General features: G+C 30.7%; 1 long non-coding RNA gene across 4 annotated transcripts; it reads left to right on the top strand.

Annotated features, from left to right (window-relative positions):
- Positions 1 to 321: 321 nt before the first annotated feature.
- LOC117910895 lies at positions 322 to 9,477 on the top strand. 4 transcript variants are annotated; one of them, XR_004650822.1, is made up of 5 exons: positions 322 to 689; positions 795 to 934; positions 1,945 to 2,015; positions 8,869 to 8,937; positions 9,384 to 9,475. It is a non-coding gene; the product is annotated as an uncharacterized LOC117910895 (long non-coding RNA). The 4 variants fall into 4 exon arrangements; XR_004650823.1 differs by lacking the exon at positions 8,869 to 8,937 and having other exon boundaries at positions 9,384 to 9,477; XR_004650820.1 differs by lacking the exon at positions 9,384 to 9,475 and having other exon boundaries at positions 8,869 to 8,985.
- The last annotated feature ends 1,214 nt before the right edge of the window (positions 9,478 to 10,691 follow it).

Here is a 10,691-nt window from a genome sequence, read left to right as displayed (position 1 = left end):
AGTATATACTTATATATAAATTGAAGTATGAATATACCAATAAATTTATAGTCATTCGTCCCATCCACTTTAAAGGTCCAATAAATTTTTGTTTGTTGGGAATGACAAAATCCATATCTCGGGTCTCTGATAAAGCTCTTCAAATCCAGTCAAGTCAACTTTAAAACAGCTCATATGTCCTTCGCTCTTCCGTGAACGATCATTTAGAGCACTATAGGTGTTTTATATATCAGTTGGTGTCTGAGATTCAAAGAAACCCTTTCATCTCTCTTTTTGTCAGAAGTTGCAACTCTGTGGTTTGTGAGGTAACCTTCAGACAATGCATCTTCTTCTTTCATATGTTTCCTCCATTTCTAGTAAACCCAGATAAGTGGTTTCTCAAGGAAAGAGAAATTGGGCCTATCTTCTTACAGGCAGCCATGATGTCGTGAGCCCAAAAAGAATCACTATTTGTGGAGCCATTCTATTTTCTCCCGGATTCCTTTATTTCTGATTTTCTTGTTGCCATCTTTTCAACCTCTCTTTTAATCCCTAAACAATGGTGTGGTAAATGGGACGGTGTGATGTGCGAAAATGGACTTACCGCCATCTGAACGAATTGTGGAGGAAGTGATGATTTCGAGGAATAGTTCACTTCATCTCTACTATTAACCTCCTGGTTTACTTGTTTGTTTATCATAGAGAAATAGGTGATTTATTTATCGTATGTAATATTATATTTTGTTTCCATTGGATGAATGCCCTATAAGTTGAGTTGGGCTCTTTTATGATTAACTTTAATGCTTCATGGTTAGATTTGTTCTTCAACTGTTGGCTGAGAGTGCGATCAAAACATTCCTCAACCACTTTGGAAGCTCTCGAGGACCAAACACACCTAAAAGCTCTTTTGAACACAAACTTCAGTAATATCGATCAATGGCTCCCTCGTCTGGAGGTATGCTCTTAGCTTTAACATCTTTTGATGCTGTGATTTTATTTTTATGAATGATATACCCTCCTTTGGAGACTATCTTTGGATTATATATGTCAGGAAATCAATAGTTTGATTTCTCATTGCAGTGAGTTAGTTTTGATTATTGGACTTTTTAACTATTTTGTCAGGTGGGGCTCTCAGTATTTTGAAGAGTTTGAAACAAATATACCTTACAGGTTATATGAATCTTTTAGAGAATAAAAGAAAATTTTTCCTATATGCTAAGATAGGTAGTGGTGTCTAAATTTCAAATTTAGAGTATTGAACGTGTATGATGAGATTGAGGCTATTGAATAAGCATATAAAATAAATGCAGCAAGGTATTAGGTATAAACAAATGAGATTGAGTGCAAATAAAGAGGTGCAAATAATGAGATTTAAAGATGTATATATAGCTCTATCTGATTAGAGGTGATTAGAGGTGCAAAACTACCATTTGGTCTTGTAGGTGGATCTAATCTTTTTTTTAATATATAGTCATAATAATTGACTTCTTCCAAGTTAATGTTAATTTTCAACTCCTTGTGAATTCTTCAAGTTCATTGTGGATTCCTTTGAGCGCCCAATAAAATGTGAGTGTTGTTTTATTATTATTTTTTTTCTATTAACTCGCTCTTATGTTTAAAGAGTATTAGACCAAGTGACAGTAGTTATTATGAAAATAGAAATTATCCAAGTTGCTTATGCTTTAAAAATTTAGTTATTGACTCTAAGTAAGTACTTTTATGATTTTACATTCACTTTAATATGAATAATATTGTAGTGCTAAAGAAGATGCAACCATTGTAGGATGTTAATGAGGACATATTAGGGGCTGATTTGTCATGAGATGGAAATAGAATTTTTTTATAAATATTTACATTTTGAACTTTAAATTTTTTTTATTTTATTTTGAATTTTAAACAACTACATTTGTTTATATTTGAAAATGATAAGTAATAACATTTTTCTCTGTTTTTTTTGTAATATAGGTAATTTCTTGTGGATGAAAATTATTAATGTCATGAGCAAAGTTGGAAAGATGGGGGTATTGAAAAGAGAGGTATGCAATTGACTATATTTTTATACATTCAATTATAATTTCATTATGTTATAATTGTTTTAAAATGTAAAGTATAAAAATTCAACAATCCTTAAGACTTAGAATTGATGTTGAGCTTCAATAATGAATTTTAACTCACACATGTATCATTTATTTTGAGACCAATGAAAATGTATCAAATCATTACCTTTTGAGATCTTATTTTGATATTAAAATTCCTTGTGTTGATGATTTATGAGGTGGATTTATTATGTAAGAGGCATGGTCTAGTTTGGAGACAATGCATTTACCTGTGGGAACATTTCACTTTGTCTAGAGGTGAGAGTGTCAAGGTCTAGATTTGTTAGAAGGATTAATATTAAGATAGCGTGCGATAGGCCCCTATTCTAGATATTGAGGTAATAGAGTTAAAAAATGATGATGTTCAAATTTATGAGGAGTTGCACAATGATTTAAGAGGGTAGGAGTATGACCTTAGCATTATAGAGATAAGGTTGTATGGTTTTAGTCTTAACATCAATGAGTATGCGGTTGACTTATCTTTTATGAGGAGAAGATTTGCTTAGATGCATAATGATTTAAGAGGGTAGGAGTATGACCTTAGCATTATAGAGATAAGGTTGTATGGTTTTAGTCTTAACATCAATGAGTATGCGGATTGACTTATCTTTTATGAGGAGAAGCTTTGCTTAGATGATAAGAATGTCCAAGATAAGGTTTGACAACTGAAGGAGATTCATACAAAGCGTGACATGGGGTATGATAAGTAGTACTTACTACCTTTGACCCTATCACCCCTTTAGGTGGTTCCCCTTATTTGTCATATTACTCTATATTTTTAAAGGCGAACACGTAAGGTGAGACATTTTTGTGTTCGTGAGGCGAGACGTAAGCCTCAAGGTGTTGAGGCGTAAGCTTTTTGAGCTTCACATTATATAATTAATTAATATTTTAAAATAAATAAAATAAAATAGCATAAATAAAAACGTGAAAACAACTCATTAGAATCATTAAAAAAAAAAAGCATATTAGTTCCCTACTTTCACAAAAAACCATAACAAAGTCATAAAATAGAAAATAGGTTCAACTATACTAATAGTTTCAAACTTTAACAAAAAGTCATAACTAAGTCATGAAATAGAAAATAGAGCCAACCATAATAATAGTTCTAAACTTTTACAAAAAAATCCATAACTAAGTCATGAAATAACAACTAGAGTAAATTGTTTCAACTTAAATCCTCATCCTCAAGGTCATCATCATCCTCATCCAATATATCAATAGTTGGAAAATGTCCACTATCATGCATCCCCATTTCATGTAAATCTTCATCTTCATCAATTGGTGTCAAATTCAACTTCTTTTTTTTGCCTTTGCCTCCACTTGTACCTAGCATAAAGTATTAATTAGGTGTAAATATTATAAGTTTTTTTTATTAAATTTAATCAAATTTATGACTTGAATGTTTGAGTACTTGGTACTTCAATATGTTTCCTTTTGTAGGAATGTGAAGAAACCATGTGATTTGATGATGTTCGAGTCTCTTGGGATTTGGATGACACAAATCTAATAGCATCAACATTGAATAACTCATTATCTTGAAGCCAACAAAGATCAAGGGGGAGGAGGGGATCTTCTTTTTTCGTAATCCATTCATCATCCGAATCAATCTCCTCTACCAAAATCGGATCAACATTTTGTTTCCTTTGTAGACTTCGCTCTCTCAATTTAGTGTTGTATCTTACATACATTAGAGAATTCAACCTTTGATGTTCAAGTCATTTTTTTTTGTATGGATCTACAAATAATAAAAGAAACAAATTTATGTGTTAAAATGAAATAAAGTCCTCTATCATTAAAATAGAAATATATGTATAAAAATTTATAAAAATAGAAGTATTACCGATTCAAATGTGCTCCAATTTCTTCCACATCCCGAAGCACTACAAGTAAGGTTAAGGACTCGAATAACAAACTTCTGCAACTACGGTGTTGAAACCTCAAAACGCATCCACCAACTTGTAGGACTTCTTAATGTTTGAGAATCAATACGACTCCCAAATTCACCCATTGCTTGGTCATATGAGTCCAACTGAATGTCAACTTTTAAACGTTCTTGATAATCCAACATCCTATCCATGCATTCAAATAATTCCTTCCTCACCTTATCAACATTAGATAACTTATCTCCATACTGTAATTGAGGATTAAGATAATAACCTGCTACATGTAAAGGTCGATGAAGTTGCGGAGTCCATCATCTTGCATCAAATTTTCTCCAAATTGGGCCATATTTTCTCTCCACGCCCCCACAATTAAATGCAATCTTCTCCTTAGCTAAATCCATCAACTCATAAATATAACCCATGATTGGTCTTTTCTCTGAATCAACCTCTCTCAAGACACTAATTAATGGAACAGTGGTCTTTATGCAAAAAGTAACATGAGGCCAAAAATTTGGATCAAACAACACTGTACTTCGAGTTTTCACACCTTCTACCTTTTTAGCCCATGTGCTTAAACACCATTTTCCTAAGGAAAACATTGCTATAAGAGCTTGCTTTTGCTTATAAAGACTTTGAAGAGTAAGAAATGCAATAGCAAACCATATAATTGTTGGATGAAGAAGTTCATTATTTTTTGTAAATGTTCTCATCAAACTAAGAACCCAAGTATGCCCATATATAAACTTCACTACTTGCCTAGTTCGAGAAAGTGTAGTAACATGGACATTTAGCTTTCCAATATCCTCCAACATCAAATCAATACAATGAGCAGCACAAGGAGTCCACCACAATCTTCTCCTTTTTTCCATAAGCCTCATTCTAGCATTCACATAATTAGAGGCATTATCAGTGATGACTTGCACAACATTCTCCTCTCCAATTTCTTCAACCACCTCATCAAGATATTTGAACATCAATTCCCCATTTTTATTGTATTAGAAACATCAATTGATTTCATAAACCAAGTGCCAATAGGACTATTCACCAAAAAATTGATAAGATGCCTACTCTTTCCACCTGTCCAACCATCTGACATAATTGAACATCCATATTGTTTCCAAGCTTTTTTGTGATCTTCCATAATGATACTTAGGTCATTCACCTATTCTTTAAGAATCTATGTCCTCAATTCATACATAGATAGAGGTTTATACTCGGGCCCAAAATTTGCAATAGCATCCATCATAGCAAACCAATAATGATAATTCATAGTGTTGAATGAGAGACCTTTTGAATACATAAACCTACCAATTTTTCTACACACTTCCTTCTTTTTTTCTTGCTTCCACTTTGAATTCAAAGTACTTTGTCTAGGTTGTGAAGTGGTAAACCTACCAATTGGTCCGGTCCGGTTTTTAAAACAATGGTATTACTTCCTACATCTTGGACCGATTATATGGTTACCAAAGTTTGGTATTTTTTTATTTTTTGGACAATTTGGGATTGTAATTGACATTATGTATTTATGGCTTTGTCTTAGTTATTTGGTCACTAGTGATAAGTCATTGACATATATGGGTGATATATTTACCCTGATATATATGGATGGTATATGGATGATATATTTACTTTTACAACATCATTAGATTGATGTATAGTAGTAGAACTCCAAAATAAAATATTTAAGTTTAATTTAAATATATTTTTTGTTTTTGTTTTTTGTTTTTAAATATTAGAAATAAAATTCAACACAAAATGCAAGAACTTTTAGACATTTATTTAAAGGGTTGTGATTTTTAAAATTGAAAAAAAAAAGAATTACTTCCTCAAGTTAATTTTTTTTCAACAACATATGATAAATCCATAGGTAAGAATTTCCATATATATTTTATTTTTATTTTTTTGTTTTTAAATATAAAAAGTAAAATGTACATCTATAAGAGTTCTGAGTAATTTAATTATTTAAAAAGAAACTAAGAAAGTTTAATTAAAAGAACCTAAAAAGTTAATGATTCTTGACTACATATATATATATATATATATATATAATGGTTATAAGTTATTTAACTCTTAAAGAATTTGAGTGTAAAAAGTTATAAATATAATTTAGGGTTAATGTGACTCATCTTTTGTTAGGATTTGACTAAATATACATAACCCTTATTGATTTAAAATTTTATCAAATATCGTTTTTTATAGTAAGTGATGTGATTCAAAGGAGAGGGAAGTGAAAAAAAAAAGAAAAAAAAAAAAAAAGAGAAGTAATTGATGAAATTTTAAACTGTTAGATATATTTAACTAGAACCTCAATGAAGGTGAATGAAATTAATCATAAAATTTATAACAATAATTGTATAAAAAGTTTTGCTTATTTTTCATTGAATTTTCGTTATATGGATGGTTTTCCTTGTATGTTGAGATTTTAAAGATTTATGATGTGAAAAAGTCAACCATATTGATATAGTATCATATTAAATTTTGAATTTGGAAAATGATAAATAGGATTTAAATAAATAAAAAAAAGGTAAAAAATGATTAAGATATAAAATAATGAGATTAAGATATAAAAGAAAAAAAAAGCATTAAAATATGAAATAAAAAATCAAAATATAAAATATAGAGGGTACAAAATAATTGAACCAAAACAAGGTTTAAAAAATCAGGATATATTGTTGATATATCCTCAAATTTTTGGTTATCTGTGGATCCTATCAATTGTCCTATGGTTCAAGCATGGGTTTTTTTTAGGTAAAAAACCAACCTTTGCACCATTGGGTAAACATGTCTTTACTTAATAAGTAGACATACATTTTATATATTTTATTTTAAAACTAAATTTTATATATATTTTGAAAAATAAAATATTAAAATAAATATTTAATAAAGACATTAATTTAGTTATTTATTTTTAAATTTCATTTAATTTATTATTGAAAACACAAAAATCCTAAATTAAATAAAAATATAATAACTATATATATATATATAGTAGATAAATTATCATTTTAGTATCAAAGTTATTTTTAAAATCAACAAATTATGATTTTAGTATTAAATATATATTCAAATATCACCTATTATTATTATAAAATATCATAAATTATATTATTCATACATCAATTTTTTCATATCTCAATTATAATACATGTATTATTATTTTTTATATTATTTTTGATAAAATTTTTAGTATTTTCATGAATTTTGATTAATTTTTATTCTATTGATATTTTTCAATATATCCTAATATATTTGTAAAATCAAAATAGTGAAACCATAACCAATAAAATCTAAATGCCCCCTTGGAAAAGGTTCGGAGCAATATCATAGTGGAATAAGTGTGATGATTCTCGTTATGATATTTGGGATGTGATAAATATATTTTTCTTTGCTTATTCAATTAGGAGGAAAGGATTTTTCAGATAAACTATATGTACAAATGGTATTGTACTTTTTCCTCCTTTGCTTTCTTCAAATGACTTCTAATGTCTTTACTAATAAAATTAGGAAAATTCTACAATACCTCACCATGCCTCCATTTTTTTCAGCCATTGGATGAAAATGATTAAATCTCAGCCATCCAAATGAAAAGGAAAAAAAAAAAAAAAAATTCAAATCGGGTACCTCCCCCTCCCGTTCTCTCTCTCATCTCTCCTCCTTTTCCCCTTTTTCCCCCCTAATTTGCTCTCTTCCCCTCCATAGCTGGCTGTGTGGCTCTTCCCCACCCTCATCCTGTGCTCTCATCTTCACTCATCCTCCATAGCCAACTTCATTCTATTCTCTCACCCATTTCCCGTTTCCCCCCTCCCCTAATTTGCTTTCATCTTTGTTTTCTCTCCCTTTTCCCGTTTTTCTCTCCACTGATTCTCCACAGCTGGGTGAAAACCACGGTCGGCTTCAACCGGGCCAACCTCTTCGAGGCCGATGTCGCAGACCTTATCAAAGACGTCTCCACAGCTAGGTGGAGACCACCTTCGCCGTCAACCGGGATCAAAGATGTCTTCACAGGTGGGTGGAGACCACCATCGCCGTGAACCGGGCCAACCTCCTCCAAGCCGATGTCTTTGACCTCATTAAAGAAGTCTTCCTCAAGGACCGCGAGCTCAGGATTGTGGGCGAGGTCGGTGCCAAGATTCGAGTCTTAGACTTCATTTCTCCCGATGTCCAGGTCAACTATTTTTTCTGCTAGATTCTTCTTCTCGAAGATTTTATGTAAATTTTTTGAATTTTTGCTTTCTCTCCCCCCTACCCCTGCATTTTGTCACACGAAGAATTTCGGTTCTTTCACACAGAGAATTTTAGTGGAATCTTCATAACCCTTGTATTTTCTTAATATTTTATATTTTGTTTAAGAGGTGTAAGGGGGTGTTTTGAGGTTCTAAATTTAATGGTTTAAAAACCCGAATTGAAGACGTAGTTGGAAGAAGAAGAAGATGACGTGTAATACTAAGGAAAAGAAAGCTGAAAAGGACACAATTGTTTGTTACTCAAAAGGCGCTTGTATCCTAATTATTTGGCGAGTTCTATATAAAGGGAAAAAAATGTGAGTAGTAATTATGTGTTTTACAATATTGTATCCATTATATTTCATGTTTTTTGTTAGATTTATGGATTGATTACATTATAGAAAAAGAGTGTGGTTAGATCCATTATTGAACATTGAAAAAAATTTATATGTTAATTTTATCATCATTTTTAATGTAAAGAGATTTAGGGAGGATGTTGTAGTTGTAATGGTATTTGTATTTTAATTGGCATTTGATTGATTGTAGTAAGATATAAATATAAAATTTATTGAAATGTGAAAAAAAACTTATGTTGAGATAATGTGGTGGTGAAAGTATGTTTGATTTATTATATCTGAAATCATATTATAAAAATTGACTTAAATGATTTGATTTAATTTTTAGGAGCGAACGCGATGGTCTTGAAGTTGTTAGAAATCCAAAGAGGCCTATCGGCGCTTGGATACATTACTAGTAAGGGAAAATAGAAATATGTAAAATAATATGTTTTTTAATGTAATTTTTGTGGTTGTTATAGTTAAATTTGTTTGAAATTGTTTTGTAGTAACGATTAATTAGCCATGATGAAAGAGAAGGATAAATGAGTGAAGATAAATGATGATGTAAGGAGTAATATTGCTATGTCTAATATAATTACATTTTAAAATTAGAATTTAAATTATGTGACCAATTAATGTAGTTGAGGAAAAAATTGGGCAAGAAGTGGAATGCACTTTCAAAAGTAGAAAAAGAAAATTTCATGGCAAAGTCCAAAGAAAGTTCAAAACAATATTCACTTGAAAAGGGTGTGGTTTCAAAGGTAATTTTTTTTTTTGTAATGAATATTTAATTTCTTTACTTATGTATTTGTTGGAAATTATATTAATGTAAACATGTTTGATGTTTGTGTATCTTTTCAGTTATATCTTCAGACTCGATGCTCCCCCGAGCGAGTGATTAGAGTGATTGAAAAATTAGAACCAAAGCAAAAGGCAACCATAGAAGAAATAGGATTTGGTAGCCTCTTGCAACTTCGATGTAGGAAAATTGATCATGGGTTATGTCTTTGGTTGATAAATAGTTTTAATCCGAACACTTATATGTTAAAGTTGTATAATACTTGTATCAAATTATCCCCCATTGATGTTGAATTTATTATGGGATTGAGGGAAAAAGGGTTCAAGATTGGCATGAACAAAGATGTTAGCCATAAGAATGATTTATGTAAAAAATATTGTGATAAAAAAGGGCGATTGCCATTAGTGATGTTAGAAAATCAAATTAGGGAGGATAAAGAGGGTGGAAACGATTTTAAAGTTCGTTTTGTATTATTTGTGTTGGGTGCATTATTGTGCCCAACAATGAAGCTTTTTGTGAATCGTTCTTTCTTACATCTTGTGGAAGGCATCGATTCAATAAAGAAGATGAATTAGGCAGAATTTGTGTTGTCCTATCTTGTGCACGGGATTGAAGAGTTTAAGAAGAAACAACAAAGTGAGGTTTGCGGTTGCTTATTGTTTTTAATGGTAATTTCCTTGTAATTAATTTACATCATAGTGAAATACGATTTTGTTTTAATATAATTTATGAACTAACTATATATCTGTGTCAAATATACTCGTAGTTATTCTACCACGAGCATATATCGTTTGAAGAGAAATTTCTATCGCTATATACTCGACCTTCTCCTCGAATTACTACTTGGGGAGATGATGAAGTATTGGACAGGAAACGAAGATTGAAAAAACTTGGTGGATATGCAAATGAGAATGTAAGTTATAGTTTTGAAAGTCGTTTACTATTGATTTAAGTTTTTAGTGATTTAAAATCTGATATGTATTATATTTTGATGAATATATTGTAGCTCAAAATATGGGTGATAGAAAATGAGATAAGGGATTGCGTTGATGGAAATGCAACGACAATGGCGAGTGAGAATGAGGACGATGAGAAATTTGTAATCAATCTAAACAAAGATGTTATTAAACGAGTAAGTTTTACAATATTCATCGTGACTATCTATATTAGCATTGAACCTTTGTATTATGATGTTATTAATCACGTTCGTATATATCACTAGGTTGATGGTGGGAACTTAATGGAGATGGATATAACCTTTCAACAATTAAAGACACATCTAATTGATAAGGCTTATGGTGCAAGTAGTAGTAGTTGTGATCAAATTTTGGTTAAATTTGAGGAGAATTATACTACAGTGAAAGGTCTCT

The sequence above is a fragment of the Vitis riparia genome, chromosome 3, assembly GCF_004353265.1.
Source record: "Vitis riparia cultivar Riparia Gloire de Montpellier isolate 1030 chromosome 3, EGFV_Vit.rip_1.0, whole genome shotgun sequence".
Taxonomy (NCBI): Eukaryota; Viridiplantae; Streptophyta; class Magnoliopsida; order Vitales; family Vitaceae; genus Vitis; species Vitis riparia.
The sequence above is the reverse complement of the archived record's forward strand: the minus strand, read 5'-3'. Positions and strand labels throughout refer to the sequence as shown.